The sequence below is a fragment of the Polistes dominula genome, unplaced genomic scaffold (assembly GCF_049000335.1).
Source record: "Polistes dominula isolate Pdom_NZ unplaced genomic scaffold, Pdom_raw_medaka contig_32, whole genome shotgun sequence".
NCBI classification, from domain to species: Eukaryota; Metazoa; Arthropoda; class Insecta; order Hymenoptera; family Vespidae; genus Polistes; species Polistes dominula.
This window is the reverse complement of record NW_028300880.1, coordinates 3,820,402-3,842,370: the sequence shown is the minus strand read 5'-3', so window position 1 is coordinate 3,842,370 and position 21,969 is coordinate 3,820,402. Positions and strand designations below refer to the sequence as shown.

At 37.9% G+C, this 21,969-nt stretch overlaps 1 long non-coding RNA gene across 1 annotated transcript; it reads left to right on the top strand.

The window, feature by feature from the left end:
* The first annotated feature begins 255 nt into the window (after window positions 1–255).
* Window positions 256–21,772, top strand: LOC149033584 (uncharacterized). The gene is made up of 3 exons (XR_016177569.1): window positions 256–486; window positions 20,950–21,150; window positions 21,528–21,772. It is a non-coding gene; the product is annotated as an uncharacterized LOC149033584 (long non-coding RNA).
* The last annotated feature ends 197 nt before the right edge of the window (window positions 21,773–21,969 follow it).

The window sequence follows — 21,969 nt, the reverse complement described above, 5'->3', positions numbered from 1 at the left end:
AAAAGTTTGCTTAATGAATGTTGTAACGTTTATTAAAGTTTTTAATTTCTTCATTTATTGTAGGAATTTTTAAATATTAATTCTTTCATTAGTTACTTATCTTCTTTTAACTAAAAACCGAGGGGTGGTAGCTTCTGTGATACAATTCATTAGGAAGAAAATCAAGCATTGCTCACGCATGCGCTGTAATAACTTTCATGCTCCTCGTCGAGAATTTCCATATTCATTTCATTTTAAGAGATGTTAACGTGAACAAGTGTCTTAAGAAGCACTTTTATTCTTGGTTTTTCTCAACGGTTTTCGCTATCTTGGATTCTCACATATTGTTAGTTCATTTCAATTTAGTCTACGTTTTAATTGCTCGTACGAAAGGATAGTTCATATTCAGTCAATTATCATATTTAGTTAATATATTCGGTGCAGTTTTGCAGCTAGGGATTTGCAGGTGCAGCTGCTGCTCAACTGGAATACTTAATTCAAAGACAGGTAAGCGATTATTATACATTTTTTTAGCTTCGTTGAGAACGAATCAACGATTCTCTTATCGAAGGTGAGTTGATCTGACTTTCTTACTTACGCTTTTGTGGCTGGATCTGCTCACTTAATTCCATTCGTTCTAGTTTTCGTAAAAATAAATTTGCTATTTATTTCCATTTACTTTGTGTCTTTTTTTTATACTTAAAAAACATTTTTTTCATTACCACTTCTCTTCGTTAAATTCGCTAAAATATTTATATTCTGACATTGATGATTAAATAGTACAATTAATTACAAAATTTTAAATATTTTTTTATTAGAATTACTATTTAATTATATTTTTATTAGCTTTTCTTCAGAATTAAAGAAAATAGAAAAAGAATTACTCCTTTTCCCCGATTTACCTTGAAGATAGTTTCCTTAGAAAACCGTGTAAATTGAAATCGTAAATTTTTATACGTAAAAACGTAAAAATCGAGAACAAACTAAAATGAACATAATTCAGTCATTTATTTCAACGTAAAATAAAACTAAATATTAAAAAAAAAAACATAAAATTAATTGTCTATTCATAAAATGATAAAAATAGAAAAGTATATCTATGTAATTTATTTTACGTATAGACACCAGAAGCATAAATTAAAATATTTAACCAAAAATGTAATTACTGTCACATCACTTTCAACTAATTATTTTCTATTTCTGGTTGGTATAATGTCACTTTCATCACTCGATAGTACTTTATGCTATTCAAATTCGATGTTAGATAATTAAAAAAGTTTCAAATCGCCGAGTCTTGGTAATGAAATACATAATTAACAATTGCTTTTGAACATTGTTTACTTAATCTCAGTATATGACATTCTAACATGCTTTAATTTTTTACGGCACAGGATTTTAGATAATAAGATTGTTAAAATATTCAGTAAATTTATTACGTCATACGTACATTAGATATGTACGCCAATGGTTTTCTTGTAGTTTGTTTTAAGTAGCTATTTTGAAAATAGGATAAATACTTTTCTTACATATTAAAAGAAAATAGATAATTCTAGAAAAGGTAAAAACGACCTTCTTATAAATATAAATAGATATTCTAGGGTAAGTGAAGATGTTTTTCTGTTAGGTAAAAGTATAAGAAACGTTATAATGCTCTGTTGCTATGAAGAATATAGAAGTATGTATCTGAAGAAGCGAGAGAGTATGTGAGCTTTGCGTATGTTTGCTTTAGGGCATACGTGATTTCAAAAACGTCAATATAAGTCACTGTAAATAAGTATATTAGAATGAACACAGTTGAAATAAAAGTGTTGGAATAAACAATCGGGAAAAAAATCGTTTTCGCTTCTCACGCCGGTGATTAGCGTTATGTCCTTTGTGAAAGAAGGTTTTTTTTTTTTAAGTTTTTTTTTATTTGTAAGATTAAAATTTTTTTTTGCATATTTCTTCTCAACTTTAAATTTTATGCAGAAAATAGGATAAAAATTACAGGTAGCCTTCTTATAACACTGCATCTTATAACACTGCTTTGCTATAACACGATTCATAAATTGCGGGAACCCTCCTACAACACGGCATTCTATAACACGGTTTCATTTCAAAAAACTTTTGTACAACATTGTATTTCTACAGCCGCGGCGAGGCTGTAGACTTGCCGTCTTAACCCTTTCGCTACTACGAGCGACTATAGTCGCTTTCCATGTGATGCCGCTGAGATACTACGAGCGGCAATAGTCGCTCCCACTAAAGATGTCGCGTAATTGTATATATGATAAGCGCCTGCAGTTGCTATGTATAGAGTATCTCACTCTAGACATGCCGCGTGAGTCTTTCGTTTTGCATCATTTGTTTTTTACGGGCTTCAATAATAAACCAAATGCCTCGATCATCAGTCTTACGACACCGGCTCGAACGGTCTGTGCGGATTACGTTAGTGCTTACAAATCGTAAGAACCCGTTGCAAAAGTGTGTAGTCTGTACTAAAATTGATAAGAAGAGGGAATCGCGATATCAATGTAAGATTTGTGATGTTGGCCTATGCGCAACACCATGTTTTGAAAAATACCACACGCAGTATCATTATTAAAATCAATTCTAATCATACGCTTATATCATGTTGTATAATATTATTATATTGTGTAATATCATTTTATCTCAGTAAATAAAAGTGCGCATGTTAATAAATTATAAATACTCAGTTTTAAAACAAGTTTTTTCGTTGAAAGTACCAGCCAAGAACGCAGGTTACAATAAGGCGTTGATGCGACCGCGGTTGCGTGCACCGTGCACTGTTTCGGTGTAGCGCGCCGTACTGCGGGAGTACCGCGGCGGAGATCCGCCCCGTAGCGAAAGGGTTAAGGATACAGTGTTACAGAATGTATTTCTTTTTATCTCCATGGCCTGAAAACAAAAGTTTTTGACTCATGGCTCTGGGTCTCATACAACACGGTTTCAGACAACACGGCATTTTCTAGGAACCTCTCACCATGTTACAGGAGGGTTACTTTACAAAAAAATTAGGAACAATAAATTTTTTAACATCTTGCGCAAATAGTTAAGAAAAATTTGTTATTTAAGTTATAGGTAACATTTTATTTTTTAACATCTTGCGCAAAATAGTAAAGAAAAATTTATTATTTGAGTTACAATTAACATTTTATTTTTTAACAGGTTTCACAAAATATATAAAATTTCAATGTCCCTAATAACTCATATTGTTTGCTTTTTTCAAGGTGTTAATATCGATGTACCTTCGTTGCTAATGAAACATTTTCTTATCTTATCTTAAATGGTAAATCGTTTAAAATATATTTCTGTAATAACAATTTAATCTTCTATTACAAACACGTACCTATACGTAACTTTTTATAAAATACGTTTTAAATATATTTTAAAACGTTTATTTCATTTTGTCGAAACAATGGTAATAGTTGCTTCGTATAAGAAGTTTTGTTAATAAGAAAAATGATTTGTAAGCATTTACTTAATTGCGATAAAAATATATTAATATATATTTATTATAATATCTTTCTCTCCTCTCTTTCTTTTATATAATATTAAATTTATATATATTACATGCTATAAGGTATATTAAATATAATTTAATTATACTGTACTTTTTTTACAATTATATTCATATTAAATAAACAAATATATCTAATAAAAAAATTATAAATTAAAATTTTCTAGAGAGATATTAAAAAATATACATAATATAATATAATACAATAAAAATAAGAGAGTGAAAAATAATTCCTATTTTTATTTTAACTTTAAAGACAAAATTCTGATAAAGCTACCATTTAAAGTTACAAAATATAGTCACTAAATATAGTAATTATATATAATTATTACATATATTATACTATATGTAAGCTGTATACATATATAAATTATATATGTATAGCTTTATAGCTTTCGAACGAAATGTTTAAGAGTTTATGCTTGTATAACATTTGTTTTTATTTTTACTCATATAATATTCTAGTAAAACTGTACACAGATAAATATTTGAGCATCCTGTATATAATTACTATACAGTTACTAAATATAATTACTATATTTATTTACTAGATAAAGTAATTAAATGTACTTATAGATATTATCATTAAATAACCAGATATTTAAGAGTAACTAGTAACTAGATATTGTTACTAAATATATTTACTATATATTGTTACCAAAAATATTAAAGATACATTGTTTAATCGGATTTAATTAGTAGCTTGTTCAAAGAAGATTTATTACGGTAAATCAAATGTATAAAGTATAAAGGCAAATTTTTTGAACGTAAGAAGGAAGCATTTCGGTGAAAGAGAGTCCTCGGGATAAATCGTTATGGCTCGTTAACGGGGGGCGATACTTAATAATGGTTGGTCACTAACGAGTCGTTGAGACGACTTTGTCGCTTTATAAACTCCAACGGTGCGTGCTATTCGTCGACAAGAAAGATATCTCTTGTTTTGTACTGTCAGTGCGGTTAGCAAATCGAGCGTGTCCTTTGAGAATAAGAATGACACTGAAAGAGAATGAGAGGGAAGGATAAAACAAGAAAGATAAATTAATAGATAGATAGTGAAAGAGAGAGTGAGAGAGTAAGATAATATGATAGATAGATTGATAGATACAAAAGGGAAAAATAAAACCCTGGAGTTAGAGAGAAAGAGAGAGAGAGAGAGAGAGAGAGAGAGAGAGGGGATAAAACAAAAAAGATAAATTAATAGATAGATAGTGGGAGAGAGAGAATAAGATAAAATGATAGATTGATAGATACAAAAGAGAAAAATAAAACCCTAGATAAATACGTTGAGTTAGAGAAAAAGAGAAAGAAGGTTAGAACAAAAAAGATAAATTAACAGATAAATAGTGAGAATGAGAGTAAGATAAAATGATATAATAGATAGATTGATAGATACAGAAAGAGACAAACAAAACTCTAGATAAATACGTTGAGTTAGAGAAAGAAAGAAGGGAAGGTTAGAACAAAAAAGAGAAATTAATAGATAGGTAGTGAGAGAGAGAAAGAGAAAAAGATAAAATGATAGAAAGATTGATATATGTAGAAAAAGAAAAATTAAACCCTTGATAAATACGTTGAGTTAGAGAAATAGAGGGAGAAAGATTGATGGATTTATTTTATTCATTCATTTATAATATTTATTAATTTTCGTTGAATGATAATTTAATTATAAAAAAGATAAACGAAATAATAAAATATACGTATGTAACATTATTATGTAAAAATGACTTCCGGTGGGGACTTGTAGAGGGAAAGAGCGTGAAAACGAGCGGAGGAGAAAAAGGGTGGAAGTGAGTGAATAGAGGAGTGGAGGAGATAGGGAAAGTCAGGGCAGGTAGAAGGAAAGTCAAAGGGAACAGGAGTCAGAGAGAGAGATTGGGAGAAGTTGTGAGAGAGAAGAAGAAAAAGGTGAGAAAGGGAAGCAGGTGAAAGCGAGGTTAGGAGGTTGTGGCGACGACAGCGACATCGGTGAAAGCAGGAGACAAGCAAGCGGATGAGTGAAGAGAAAGGGTTAGGAGGTGAGAAGAAGAGAGAGAGGAAGACAAACGCGGAAAGGATGGTTAGAACGAGAAGTGAGAGCCGGGGGAGAACTGCGGGAGTGAAGGAAATGTGGATGAGAAAGAGGGAGATGGAGGATGAAGAGGAAGAGAGAGCGTTTAGGAGAAGTCAGAAGATAACTAGGTCACCGAAGAGGAGTGAGGAAGGAAGAGGTGGCGCGCAAGAGAAAAGGGAGGTGGAAGATGGTCAAGAGGATCAGATAAGGAAGATAGGAAGAAGTGAAGTAAGAATGGAGCAGGACAAAGATTGGATGGAGGAGGTGAGGAAAATAGTAAAGAAAGAGATTAGTGGGGTGAAAAATGAGCTAGAAAGAGTGAGAGGGGAGATGGTGAAGAAGGAAGCGAAATGGAGGGAGGAAAGAGAGAAATTAGAGAGAAGGATAGAAGAGTTGGAGGGGTAGCAGGGGAAGGGGGATGGTGGTGAGGGTGGCAAGGTTGGGGCAGAAGTAGAAGAGAGAGTGGCAGTGGGAGCAGTGGATATTGGGGCAAAAAAGTATGAGGGGGAAGGGATAAGGTGGAAAGTGGAGGAAATGGTGAAGAGGATGGTGATGAAAGAAAGGGAGGATAGGAGAAGAAATTTAATAATTAAGAGAGTGATAAGGAAAGGTTCGGCGAAAGAGACGGCGGAGAGGTTGCTTGATAGAATAGGGGCAGGAGTGAATGTAGAGGAGGTGGTGGAGATAGGAAGGAGGAGGAGTGAAGGGGAGGAGACAGTTCTGAAGGTGAAGCTAAGGAATGGGGAGGAGAAAAGGGAAGTGATGTGGAAAAGGAGCAGGCTCCAGAGGAGGAGGGAGCTAGTAGGGGATGATTGGACGTGGAAAGAGAGGAAAATGCAATGGATGCTTAGGCAGGTGGGGAGTAGGGAGGCAAGGAAAGGGCGGAGGCTAAGCGTGGGGTATGGGAAGTTATTCATAGATGGAAGGATATGGGTATGGGACGAAGAAAAAGAGGCATTGAAAACTGGTAGGGAGGGAGGGGTATGAGGGAATGGAAGGAGGAGGAAGAGCAAGGAGAAGAGAAAGGTGGTGAACGAAAGCTGGGAAAAAACTAATGGAAGGGGGGAGGGAGTGAGATAGGGGGAGGGAATTGGAAAATAGGGTTCTGGAATGTAGCAGGCTTAATGAATAAGGATAAGAATTTTTAGAGGGAAATAGAAAAGTGGGAAGTGATTGTTTTAATCGAGACATGGATGGAAGAAAAAAGCTGGGAGAAGGTGAAGAGAAGATTGCCGGGGGGATATGTGTGGACGGTGCAGGAGGCGAAGAGGAGATATAAGAGGGGAAGAGGGATAGGGGGAATGGTCGTGGGGGTGAGGAAGGAGATGGCGGAGGAGGAGGAGGGTGACAAGGAGGAAGAAGAAGAGGGAATCATGGTGAGGAGGGTGAAGGCAGGGGAAGAGACTTGGACGGTGGTAGCAGTATATGTGAATAGAGATATGGAAAGGAAATTGGAGAAGATAAGAGGATGGATGGAGTTGCAGGAGCAAGAGGGGAAGGTAATTATAGGAGGTGATTTCAATGCGAGGACAGGTGAGACAGGAGGGAGAGAAGAAGGAGAGGAAGAGGGGAGAGGTAGATGGTCAAAGGATAAGATGGTAAATAGGGAGGGGCGGTTGTTAACGAGTGTGATGGGAGAGGTTGGTTGGGAGATTTTGAATGGAGGTATTGAGGGGGATGAGGAGGGAGAGTTTACATATACAGGGGGGGGGATGAGCACTACGTGTTAGGGGATGGGAGTACGAGGAGTGGGATAGAAAGGGTAGTAGTGGCTAATAGGATAGATTCGGATCATCATCCGTTGATAGTGACCATGAAGAAAGGAAGGAGGGCCAGTAGACTGAAGAGGAGTGGAGGAAAGGGAGGGAAACGAGGCAAATGGTCGGAGGAGATGAAGAAGAAGTATCAAAAGGGAATAAGTGAGGTAAGAATAGAGAAGGTCGGAGTGAAGGAGATAGTGAAGGAGATGACGGAGAAGGTGAAAAGGGAAATAGTGAGGAGTGAGGAGAAAGGAGGAAGATTGAGAGGAAGAAGGAAGGAGGGATGGTGGGACGATGAGTGCATGGGGATGAAAAGCGAAACGAGGAAGATATTAAGTAGTCCAGTCAAAATAGCCCTGAAATCGGGTTTTTAAGCTATACGGCTGAAAAAATATGGAAATTATCAGAAAAATGCGTACAATACTGTGGGCAAAGTAAAAAAGTTCTCAACCACCGGGAAAGGGGTGAAAAAAATTAAAAACTACCCCAAAATACGATTTTTGGATTATATGTTGAAAATATCAAAAAAAGTTTAAATAAAAGTTGTAGAGCATAAAATTTTAGGCCTATCTATAAAAGACCATTTTTCCCCTAAAACGCACCCTTTCACCCCTACGACGGTTCAAAGTACTCAAAAAATGAAAATTCAATAAAAAATATAAAAATTGGACTTTTTAAAATTTTTTTTTTTTAATTATCTTTAAAAAACTACAAAGAACAATTGTAGGGAAACAAAAAATTTTTTTTTTCATCCCTTCTATTAAAAATCAAGGGGTGAAAACGGTTTTTGCTCGATATTTCGCTTAAAACGGGTTATTTAAAAAAAATTTTCTTTTTTATATGAATTTTTAATTTATTTTTTAAATTTTGGTGTTGAATTTATATTTATAAATATTTACCTGTAGGAAATATCCCAATTTAAAGACAGGTAATTACTCCCTTAGTCCTACGCCTTTGTAGAAAGAAACAGAAAATGAAGCTATCCTGCTCTTACTCATTGTGACGTAGTTCGCCATGGCACGCATGCGCAAACTCCTAACTTCCATGCGTGCAAGAGAGATAGACAACCTATTGTTAGCTTCGTCTAAAAGTAAACAGTATAACGCGATGAAACCCTTTTTCTTAAATATATTCTCTTTTTCTTTTATATTCTCTATAGCTCGAGAGCCTCGCGCGCATCTGTGACAGCATGATAGATTTTTGAAAATATCTCAAAAAGTAAGCGAGATAAAGCGATTTTGTATTAATTATGTTTTGTAGACAATTTTATTTGCTACAAAGAAGGTTCAGTACTAAAATATATTATCTTCCTCACTTTTCGAGATATATTAAAAAAATTAAAAAACTATTCCCACCTTTTCTTACATTTTTGAAAATATCTCAAAAAGTAAGCGAGATAAAGCGATTTTGTATTAACCCCTTCCCGTACTTTAGCGAGTCTGACTCGCGATGAAGATTTTGGCCCAAACATGCATATCGCGAGTCAGACTCGCGATGAATTACTTGGGCCAAACATGCATATCGCGAGTCAGAGTCGCGACGAGATACTTGGGCCAAACATAAGTATCGCGATTCAGGGTCGCGACCGGATACTTGGCCCAAACATAAATATAAGAAGCCGAGCTCGCGGACTGATTTTTTTGCCCGTTATTGTCGTGACGGAATGCTAGTTTCTATCAGTACTTCGTGATAGTTAGACACGATTCGTATCGTTGCTTTCACGAAGCAGTTCAATTATTAAAATTTAAGAAACCCCTCCAAAATGCAAGGTGCAAAAGTGTTATATAAAGGTAGTGATAACGAATCTTCTGACAGTGACATAATTATGCCAGTCGCAAAGCGTGTAAGGCGCATGATTATAGATGAGAGTAGTGAGACAGAAACAGAAAATTCGAAGCGCAACGAAGTGGGAATGCGCGAAATGTAAAGTGGCTTTACATCTGCCAAAATGTTTTGAGAAGTATCATACCATGGAGGATTTCTAGAATTGTACGTATTTCCTTTTTGGATATTCAGACAGTTTTATGATTAAATTCTTTTAAATAATATACCATTTACTTTTAGGTGTAGTATTATTATATTTCTCAGAGGACCAAACTATTATACATATCCTACAATATTATATACAAAATATAATAAATTTATAATATCATAAAAGTAAAAGCGTAAGAGTTTACTTCCTCAACAGCAGTATCGCGTAAAATTCACTATACCACAGGTATCGCGGGCATCTACATTTCGGTTCGTATTGCGACTGTTTACGAACATCAGTGTGGTCTGTTTAGCGCGCGTCGATGTGTACCGCTTGGGCCCGAGTTTCGTCGAGCTAAATGGCACGGGAAGGGGTTAATTATGTTTTGTAGACAATTTTATTTGCTACAAAAAAGGTTCAGTACTAAAATATTTTATCTTCCTCACTTTTCGAGATATATTAAAAAAATATGATTACTCTCTTACCTGATACTTTTTATTAAGTTTCACCACTGACAAGAACAGCGCAAGGTCTTGCCCTCTCGGATTTTGTTCAAATTTTGCAGGATGATAGATTTTGCTTACCTTTTTACGAATATATAGTGTTATAGGAGCCACTACTCAATAATTTTTGAGATATTTGCCATTAAAAATGCTTATGAGGCTATCTAGTGTTTAAATTTACTTCTGAAGTAAGCAATAGTATATAATAGGTTTAGGATAATGACAACGATTCGGCGATTCGTTCCAATAGTGGGCCGAGTCTTTTAGGGTTGGAATCTTGGGAGGTAAATTTTTTTTTTTCTATTTTTATATGTAAAGATATATAATAGAGTTTAAATAAGTTGAAAATGAAATGTCTTAAATGACTAGAAACCTTATAAGAGTTTTTTTTTTATTAGCATTTGTATATGTTCTCAATTCTCACTATTTTCAAAATAAATATAGGCGTAGGACTAAGGGAGTAATTACCTGTCTTTAAATTGGGATATTTCCTACAGGTAAATATTTATAAATATAAATTCAACACCAAAATTTAAAAAATAAATTAAAAATTCATATGAAAAAGAAAATTTTTTTTAAATAACCCGTTTTAAGCGAAATATCGAGCAAAAACCGTTTTCACCCCTTGATTTTTAATAGAAGGGATGAAAAAAAAATTTTTTGTTTCCCTACTATTGTTCTTTGTAGTTTTTTAAAGATAATTAAAAAAAAAAAATTTTAAAAAGTCCAATTTTTATATTTTTTATTGAATTTTCATTTTTTGAGTACTTTGAACCGTCGTAGGGGTGAAAGGGTGCGTTTTAGGGGAAAAATGGTCTTTTATAGATAGGCCTAAAATTTTATGCTCTACAACTTTTATTTAAACTTTTTTTGATATTTTCAACATATAATCCAAAAATCGTATTTTGGGGTAGTTTTTAATTTTTTTCACCCCTTTCCCGGTGGTTGAGAACTTTTTTACTTTGCCCACAGTATTGTACGCATTTTTCTGATAATTTCCATATTTTTTCAGCCGTATAGCTCAAAAACCCGATTTCAGGGCTATTTTGACTGGACTAAAACAGTTTTTTTGGAATGGCGTCTATAAATTGCCTGATCGAATATAATATTTGTTGTATATATAACAATATTAGAGATGATTATAATAATAATAATAATAATAATAATAATAATAATAATAATAATAATAATTCTGACAGTTTTGTTAGCCTTATCATAGGAATTATCGTAGGATAATGCTCCTTTAAGCGGTAGCATGCTTCTCTTAGAAATACAACTTCATTAGCTAGACCGTTCGTTTTAACGCGTTAAGCTTCTGAAAATACAATATATACAATATATACCTACGCGTCGAATCAGAAGGAACACATAGAGACCGTGTTTCTCGAGGCAACGTCGACTCTCTCTCATTATCGAACGTTTGTCTTAGATCTTATTAAGGATGTTTATCTTGAATAGTTACGTTGGTGGTATTATGAGGAAAAACAAGAATCCTCTGAAAACTAGCTTTCTTCTGGAAAAAGCGAAGGAACACGAGAGAGGAGCTAGATCAAATAAAGAAATCTATTTTTCTTATTTTTTGACAAAACGATTATTATTTAAAATAACATAATTCTTCAAATTATGATTCAAGTAACTAAATAATATAGAAATTGCTAACCAAATAAATTGAAAGAAAAAAAAGAAGCTAGAGGAAAAGAAAGAAAGAAAGAAAAAAAGAAATCTAGATTAAAGGAACGTTTGATTAAAAACGAAAGATTCGATGTTAAAATAAGAGGAATAACGGGGACGTAGGAGAGTGACAGTGCACGGAAAATCAAACCGTCAAAGGACTGAAATTGTCCCGGGGAAGAGGAGATGAAAAAGTACCACAAAAATTTTCCAGTCTCGGGCTCGTTCAACGTCAGGATTCGTTCGAAATGAATTTTCAAATAGAAAAAAAAAAAAATACTAACGTAAAATCAGTTTGAGAAGCTGAGTGAGTATATGTAACTCATAAAAAAATACATGAAGTTAACGCATCATATTATTCGTTCGTCTACGTTTTGTTTTTCATTTTGATTTCTATGCTTCCAAATCCTTCCCCTCTTCCTTCCACTTTTTTTCTTATTTTCAATGAATAAAAAATGCAACTTTTTACCGTGTTCGTTTCTTTTAGTTAAATATTTTTTACTCACTTTTTTTGACTTTCCATTTTTCACTACGAGTACGAATAGAGAAAGAAAGAAAGAAAGAAAGAAAGAAAGAAAGAAAGAAAAAAAAAGAGAAGAAAGAATACGACAACCGTCTGAAATCCGTTGCAAAAGAATGGCGTGCATTTCTAGGCCTTCGCGTAAAAGTCAACAGTTTTTCAAGACGATACAAAACGACTTGCCGTTGTGAAATTGAAAGAGCACAAAAAGCGGAAAAAAGAGATAGAATCTGTAAAAAAAAAGAAAGAAAAAATAAAACGACATATGAATGGCGTCTCTCGTTCTTCCGTCGAAAACGAGAAACCACGTGAAAACGTAAAGATGACTCTTGTTTCTTCTTTCCCCTTCCCTTTTATTATTATTATTATTATCATTATCATTATTATTTCTAAAAACTTTTCTTCATTATTTATTCAAATTTTTCTTTCATCTCGATCAAGCAAAATCTTTTAGCAAATTCCTATTTTTCAATATATATATATATATATTATATAGATATATACATTATAAGTATCATTTTTCCTTGATTCTAAAGAACACGAATGAGAATGAGTGAGAGAACCAATATAAGGGCCAAGAGAACACCAAGCAACACTCTCGGGAACGTGTAACTGTAAATAGGAAATATTGAATGGATACCGGCGAATGTAACGAGCAACCGGAGATTAATTTTCAACGATATTAAACTTATTTAACGTTGGCCTCGCTGTAAAAATGATTTAGCGTAAATACACGCGAGAATAAATACCGTAAAATAACCATGCGAGAGTGTGGCTATCTCTCTCGTTTCCTCTCTCTTTCTATTCCTCTTTCGAAATGGAAATATTTTCCGTCTCTCTCCCTCTCTTTTTCTTTCTGTATTCACATCCGCAACCCGCGCAATTGGCGTCTTCTAATGGCCCATGGACGGCTGAATATACAAATGATAACCCCGGCCCATTAATGGTAGTTGATCATCGGCCAATTAATGGGCCCAGCAATGGGCCACGTATTATTCAAATTATTGGCCCATTAATAATAGTTTTTAATTACGCGCCGATTATTCCAACAAATATTGGCCTGTTAAGGGGTTACATGGGTTTCATCCGGGTAAAAACGGCGTTTCAAGATTTTTTTTTTCATATAATATATGAAATATTTGATTCAAATTTTTTATTATCTTAAAGATACATATTTAATAAACATTTTTTGTTTTGAGAAAAACACGTTTAAAGTTTTGAGTGACCCAGCAGGTAGCCTTGAGCGCGCAACTTTAAAAGGCTGTATCTCTGAAACTATTACTCGGATCAAGTTGAAATTTTCGGATAATATTCTAGAGATGTTGTAGATTTTAATAAGCAACAAAAAAAAATCGATTTTTTGAATCCGTGAAACCCATGTAACCCCTTAACGGCACTTGAACGGCAAATCATAACATAATAATAATAATAATAATAGTAATAATAAAATTATACCGCTGGACTGGGATTCGATCGTCCCACATCCACCCCCCCCCCTTTAACAACATTCGATCCCGAATTTTAATGCCATCCAACATCACAAACTCTCTTTACACTGACTCTTACTCTTTAATTTTTTTTTCGTGGTGGTGTAAGACTGTGGAACATGTCACGAAACAAACCCCCGTCCCATCCCGGCTGAGCCCCCATGTGTGGGATTCGTGAAAAAAATTGGACCCCTGGAACTGACTGGACCGTCGGGATTCGAACAACGGATCCATCCTTCGCTACTCCTTAACCAATTGAGCTATCCAAAGCCATTGACAATATTTCTCACGAATGCCTGATAAGTTTGTCATGGAGGCGCTCATCCCACAATTATTATTATTATTAATAATTATGTTATTATTATATTTCTTTTATGAATTACATAGTTAATAAGTTTTTAAGTAATAATTTAATTACTTAATTAGAATAGTTATTTGATAATTGTATACAAATTTAACTGCCCGTCTGTATTCAAATTTTTATTAGTCTAGATAATGCAAGACACTGGACACACACACACACCTACAGGGGGAGTCTGTAACCCCTACGTGGCACGTCCCCAGGTGGCGGATAGGGGAATGCCTACTAGATATAGCAGGTAGGAGGAACTTTCCTCCCGCGGACCAAACAGACTAGGGAAAGGAACCCTGAATATTAAACCAAAAAATGGAAAGCACGACAAGTGTAGCACCGGTTACGGTGCACGGGCTCGGAACCCCAGTACCGGCGGCAGGGAGTGGGCAAGCAGGCTCCTTGACGTCGTCATCCAACGACTGCAGTGCGACTGTGGTGGTCAACTTGGCCACAGCCAGCATCGATGCGACAAGAAAGAAGAAACTCCAGGCATATAAGCGCCTCGGTAGCAAGCTGGAGGAACTTGCTGATTACACGGACGGCAAATCAAACTTCCACAAGGAGATCAAGCAGCTCTATGCCGAAGTAGCTATAGAGCAATGGGATCGCCGGAAACTGTGCATCAACAGGCAGTGGTGCCAAGGTCCGCCATTGGGCAGACGACGCAAACCACGCCAAGCTTGGACGCGCAGAGTGGCAAGCTTCGCAGAGGTTCGTCCACCTCTCAGGAAGTTAAACCGTCAGGCAAAAGGACCAAGCGACGAGTGCAAGCAGCAGTACTGAGCACCCCCGCGTCGCTAAGTACTCGACCCGCTCCGAAAAAGGACGCAGCGTGGACAACAGTAAGAAAAAAGAAGAAGGCCCCACGCCCCAGACTTACTCGACCAGATGCCCTGGTCATCAAGGCTGGAGAAAACAAGACATATGCCGACATTAAGCGCAAAATGCGTACGGATGATACGGTAAAGAGTGTTGCAACTGACGTTGAGAAAATTCGGCGAACGGCAGGGGGCGAACGGCAGGGGGCGAACGGCAGGGGGCGAACTGCTCTTGGTCCTGAGCCGCGCCGCCGCAAAGCCGACGCACGAGCTCAGAGACTCGTTCCTTGAACGTGTGAAATGAAGACGTTCCTTAGGGACCGTGCGGAGGTCCGTGCGTGGACCCAAGAAATGCAGCTCGAGATCAGAGATCTTGACGAGGTTGCGGACAAAGAGGAAGTTGCGAAAGCGCTGACTCTGCAGTTGAATACCGACAGCATCGCAGTCTCGGCAGTGAAATCGCTGCGGAGGGCATATGGTGGCACACAAACTGCCGTCATGGGTCTTCCAACTGCGACTGCAAGAGCAGCCCTGGAGCTGGGGAAAGTAAAGATTGGCTAGACGGTCTGTCGCATCCGCGAGCGAGACAACAGCTTCCTGCCCTTAAGGTGCTTTCGGTGCCACGATTTCGGCCACCGGGGGCAAAGCTGTCGAGGCACAGATCGATCTAAACAGTACCTACGCTGTGGAGAAGACGGCCACATTGCGAAAATGTGCCTACCGAAGGGAGCCTACCTGCATGCTCTGCAAAAAGAAAGGTGCAGAGAGAGTGGATCATGGAACTGGAAGCAGCCGGTGTCCGGTCTACCTATTGGTCCTTGAGAGAAACAAGCAGAAAAAGAGGCAATGAGATTTTTACAAATAAATCTCAACCACAGCGAAGTAGCACAAGACCTGCTCATGCAGACGGTGCGGGAGGAGTGCATTGATGTGGCGATAATTTCGGAACAATACCGTAATAGGTTGGACCTTTCTTGGAGGGCGGATGTAACGGGCTCAGCTGCTATCTGGGCTTGCGGTAGCCGCCCTATCCAGGAGTCCATGAAAACACCTGCAGAATATTTCGTTCGCGCGAATATCAATGGTGTGCACATATACAGTTGCTATATGCCACCTCGACTGACGCAGTAGGAGTTTGAGGAGACCTTGAACCGACTAATCAACGATGCTAGCAACCGAAATCCAGTCGTCATCGCCGGTGACTTCAACGCCTGGACCGTGGAATGGGGCTGCAAACGGACAACAGAGCGAGGGCGAGCACTTCTGGAGGCGTTCTTGGTTCTCAACGACAGTAGAGTCCCAACGTTCACCAGAGGTGAGAGCAGGTCTATCATCGACCTCACGTTTGTCAGCCCAGGGCTTTCAAAGAACAGCTGCTGGCAGGTAACGGAGATCTTTACGCATAGTGACCACTGTGCCATAACATGGCTTATACAGCTCCAAACGAAGTGTGGAAATCGCGTCCTAAAGCAGGCTAACACCATCCGCTGGAAGGCGAACACCCTCGACAAAGAGTCTCTATGTGCATGCATCGAGGATGCCAAGATCACCGCCGAAACAGCAGAAGAGAAGACCAAGCAAGTCATGGATGCTGTAGCGAGGGCATGTGACGCTGCTATGCTGCGACGCAGCAATAAAAACCAGCACGCCTCGGCATACTGGTGGAGTGACACGATTGCTGAGCTCCGTGCTCATTGCAAGCACGCCAGGAGACTCGCCCAAAGAGCCCGAAAAAGGCCAACTTTCCCGCAACTGGAAATGGCCTTTAAGGAGGCACGGTCCCAACTCGCTAAAGCTATCAAGCATAGCAAGATAGAGGGATGGATCAGGCTTATGGCGGAAGTCAACAACGACCCATTTGGGAGACCATATAGGACTGTTATGGCAACAATCAAGACGCAGTCACAGCAGCAGCCCACTTGCCCAACGCAGCTAGGAGAAATCGTTGCGGTGCTGTTTCTCAAGCGACCAGCGCACGACTACCCGGTGCCGCGGAACGAGAGTGAGGTAGTCCCTCCGATTATCCAAGAGGAATTACTCCGGGCCACCAGAAGAGTGTTCAATACTAAGGCGCCAGGGTTGGACAACATCCCCAACACTGCCCTAAAGGCAGCCATCGAAACTGTCCCGGAACTGTTCCTGGAGATGTATAACGCGTGCCTCTCGGAGGAAGTATTTCCGGCTCAGTGGAAACGACAGCGTCTCGTGCTGCTCCCCAAAGGTAACAAACCGTCGGAGGAAGCCTCGTCGTATCGACCTTTATATATGCTGGACACAACAGGAAAGATCTTCGAGAGGATTATCTCCAACCGAATCGATGCCTCTGTCGGACACCACCTCTCGGAAAAGCAATACGGTTTTCGGAGGGGCATGTCAACCATCGAAGCCATTGGTCGTGTGGTAACCACGGCGAAAGATACAATCTCTGGAGTCCGCTGGACCCGTGGAGCCAAGAAATCTAGTGTTAATTCTGAGCATACGTCGAGCAAGTGCTCGCCCAGCTGTGCCTCAGGCTATTGCCTATTACACGTGATGTTGAATGCGTAAAACCATTGCGAAGAGAACAATGACCGTAGATGTTATGATCATTGGGCTTGGAAAAACCCCCTCTTCACCATTTCTGGATCATCAGAGAGGTAGACCGTCCCAAAGCTGGGAAGTGACCCACTTAGCCGTTTTGCTGGCAAATCATTAAGATTTACCAGCAAAACGTTGTCCAGCGGGGGCCACGAGGAGGCGGGGTCACCAGCAATTGCTCGGTCTTATGCAGGCTAGCATCAGATGTTATTGCTAGTATTTGGGTTATTTTACAACCCAGCTGTATCGGTACACCAATTGGTGCCTGCGGTTACGTCTACAGCTTCTTTTGCAGGGATTAAGATTACTTACCTTCTTATGTATAGGTCCTTGTTTTTTAGTACTGTAACTGAAAATTCATTAAAAATGCCAAAAATTTCTTTGGTTACTAAGCACTTGTAATCACATGGCCAAATATGGTATTTATCTAATATAGCCTGTTTTAGACTAAGCCTTGAATCATTTAGGAGCATACAGTCAAAGATGATATGTCGGACTGATTCGACTTCACCACAGCTGCAAATATCAGTGTCTGCTAATTTAAGACTCTTAAGTTTCTGTTTAATATTTCCGTGTCCTGTAAGGAGTTGGACTATGAAATGGTTATGTTTTATCCATTTTGCATTTAACCTGTTTTCTATATTTTCATAGAACTGGAATGTCAGCCTTCCTTTCTGGCTATCATTCCAGTTCTGTTGCCATATTCTTATTGTTTCTTTTTTAATCTCAAGGAGTCTTAACTTAGTTTCACTTTTATTTACAGTCTCAAGTGCTTCGAATCTTTTTGAGAAGTGCTGAAAAGACAAGTTTTTGCGTTGATAATAAAGACTTACCTTTTCAGTTAGTTGAAGTCCTATGGGAGTTGCTCCTGCTATCACGCAAAGAGCATCCGTTGAAATTGTTCTATATGCTTTAGTAACCCCAATTAGAGCATATCGTTGTGCTTGATTTAGTTTCCTGTGGTGATGTGTATTAAGTTTGTCAGCCCAGCCAGCTGCAGCATAAGAGATAATAGGTATGAAAACTCCCTTGTACAACGATTCCATGATAGAGTTATTTAAACCCCATGTACTTTTCGCAACTCTGGCAAATTGGCTGAAAATGGTCTTACTCTTGTTATAAATGTAGTTTACATGTGGGGTTATGTTCATTCTTGTTCCATATGTGACTCCTAAATATCGTGATTCTGAAACCATTCTTAGTGATCTACCTCCAAGTTTTACAGTTGGTGGTCTTCTTATATCTAAGAAACCTTTAAGAAGTATCATGTGAGATTTTGTCACTGATAGTACTAATTTTTGTCTTGTACACCAGCTATTCAAGATTGAAGTAACCTCATTTGCCTTAAGTTCAAGAGCTCTTCTGCTATTACCTTTCACTATTATAGCAATATCGTCAGCATATGCAATTGCTTCGTTTCCCGTATTAGAGATTTCTTCCAGAACATCATCAAGGATGATGTTCCACATTGATGTACGATACCGAGAATGGGCCTGCGTATTACAAAGTCTCTGGAGGAGTTCCACAAGGCTCGGTCCTGGGCCTTCGGGGAAACATACAAAATCGTAGGAGAGTGGATACAGTCGGTCGATCGGGAGCTTGCGCACCATAAAACCGAGGCCGTACTCTTCACGAGTCAAAAGAAGGTCGAAACCATTACTCTGGACGTCGGCGATTGTGAAATCACGTCGCAACTCTATATCAGGTACCTCGGAGTGATACTAGATGCAAGGCTCAGCTTCAGGCAGCATATGGAGAGCGTGGCTGCTAAGGGTGCGAAAATCGGCACGGCACTAGCGCGACTTATGCCGAATATCGAAGGGCCCAAGCAGGTGAGAAGAACACTGCTCGCAACAGTTACAACGTCGATACTGTTGTACGCTACGCCGATCTGGCACGAGGCACTCAAGGTTGCTTCATACCGAAGAGAAATGGTGTCGGTATACCGCAGAACTCTTTTCAAAGTTGCTGCCGGGTACTGCACCATATCGTACGAGGCAGGGTGTGTAGTGGCAGGCATGCCACCGCTGAAAATCCTCTCGGACGAGCGAAGCAGGATTTACACCCGAGGACGGCGGACTTCACTTGATATGTAGAACATTGCCAAGGAGGAAAAAGCAGCGTCACTACTGCAATGACAGCAGCGCTGGGACAAGTCGCCTAAAGGCAGATGGACACACCGGCTGATTCCATCGCTTGAGGCGTGGGTGATACGCAACCATGGGGAGGTAGGCTTCTATCTTCCAGCTCCTAACGAACCATGGCTGCTTTCGGAAATATTTCCACCGTTTTAAGCTAGACGACAGTGAGGATTGCCCGGCATGCAACGTGGCCGAAAACGCGGAGCATGTATTTTTCGTGTGCCCACGTTTCAACAACGAGCGTGACCAACTTCAGGAGCACCTCAAAGAAAGGATCACCCCTGATAACGTTGTGAATCTCATGCTCAATACAGCAGACTCATGGAACAGCATCGAGGACTTTGCAACAGTTGTCTTGAAGAAGCTGCGCGTGGAAGATCGGAATAGACACGAGCAAGAATAAAATCTTGGCGCGGCCGTAGCCGATTCCTTGCCCCTCGAAGTAATGCCTGACGGCGGTCCTGCGGCGTAACACAATGCAGGGACTAAGGGAGGTGGTTTTAGTGGGTAAAAATCCCACACTCCTAGGTAACGCGGGTTTCCGAGGGTCTTATCGTCGAAGATTTCCACCTACCCACGAAAAAAAAACACACACACACACACACCAAGTAGCCAGGAGTGGGGACCACGAATCAAAGACCGAGAATAGGAAAAACTGTGTAGCTATATTGTGTCTCATTCTCTCGCAGGCCTAATCCTATATGTTTGTCCCTTTTTCTTCTCTTATTTAGTATCGTCCATTCTAAAGAAGTTTTCACTTCAAAAATATTTAATGTAGATGTTTTGTAACTACCGGTTTTATATCAGAAGACGGCGTTAACAACTTTAATTACAATTTTTTAAAATTACTAAATAATTAGTTGTTCATAAACAAATTAACTGAATTAATACTAGTAAAATTTTTTTTACATTCGAAAAATACAAAATAATAATTTAAAAAAATATAAATTAAAAGAAAACCTTTTCTAAAAAAAATATTTTATTGATTATAAACGCCAGTAATCAACCAGGATTGGGCCATTACTAATAGCAAATGCTTGGCCGAACGCTGGCAGTTGGACATCGGCCGATCTTTTTTTCCATCGATAGCAACTTCGTATGGGAATATCGGAACATCATTTCTTTTTCTGGTGTCGCATGTGTTTACATAAGAGACAATGTCCGAGACTACTCAAAAGGTCTGACAGTGTAAAAAGAGTTTTCATCGCACCAATATATCTCGATAATTCTTAGGTTTTTTATGGTTTTTAGCCCTCCTAATCTTTTCTTTTAGTCTCTCAATAGAGTTTTCCTTTCCAGAAAATAAAATATAAAGAAAAGAACTGAATACTAGTTTTTTCGTCTACAAAATATCGTTTATTTACCAAAAATAATAAAATATAAAAATATCGTTTATTTACCGAAAATAATAAAATATAAAAATATCGTTTATTTACCGAAAATATTATAACTTCGACAAAAAGAGCGTCTCCGTATAACGGAGACATGGCGACGAACGTGTTAATACATTCGAAAAATACAAAATAATAATTTAAAAAAATATAAATTAAAAAAAAACCTTTTCTAAAAAAATATTTTTTTGATTATAAACGCCAGTAATCAACCAGGATAGGGCCATTACTAATAGCCAATGATTGGCCGAACGCTGGCAGTTGGACATTGGCGGATCTACGGCATTTTTTCCATCGACGGCGACTTTATTCGGGTAATGCCTCAAAAGAAGCCAGGACGCAACGCAGAAACGCTATTTTGGATGAAAATGAACGTTATGAAGAAGAGGAAGGTATAATGTATAGTGTAGGTATCGCTTATTAAGAACAGGTAAAATTTTTTCACGATTTTTCCTTGAAAAAAACTTTAAATGCGTTTTTCTCAAAACGACGCTTTCCAATGCCTTGTTGAAAAAATCTCCGAAACTACTAGTCCGATCCCTCTGAAATTTTTACCACATATTCTTTACTCTTATAGCTATAGTGTATATCGAGGTTTTTTTTAGATTTTGATTTTAACTATTTTGTTTTTGCCAAAAACAGTAAAAAAAAACGTTTTTTTTCTTTTTTTTTTTCAAAAAAATGTCCGCCATTTTCTCAATTTTTCAAAAATCAAAAATCGTTCGATATGCGCTATAGCTATCAATATACTGAATCAAACAATGTTAGATTTTTTTGTTTCAGACCCAGATTCCAGAGATTTCATCAACAGCGAGGACACACCTTTTTTTAGGACGTTTTTTGAAGTATCATTTTCATGTATAAAAAGTTACTAAAATATAAAAAAAAAAATTGTTTAATGTAGTTCGATAGTGTATTAATACAGTGCAATAAATTATATATCAATATTTATAATATAAAACTGTTAAAATAATTCTAAAAAACTGTCTTTTTTTAGTGTGTCTAATTGGAGTAGACCCCTTAAAGCAATGCACGAAAAGCATTGAAGGAGGCAAAGATGACTTCTAAGGAAAGATATTTTTAAAATTTGCCTGTCTTAACATTTACAAGCAAGGAGACATGGTAAAAAAAAGAGATAAGAATACTGGTCTTTGTTCCTTTCGAGGGACCCTATAAAGTACTCGACGTACCGAGAGACGTTAACATATTAATTAACGTTAAAGGA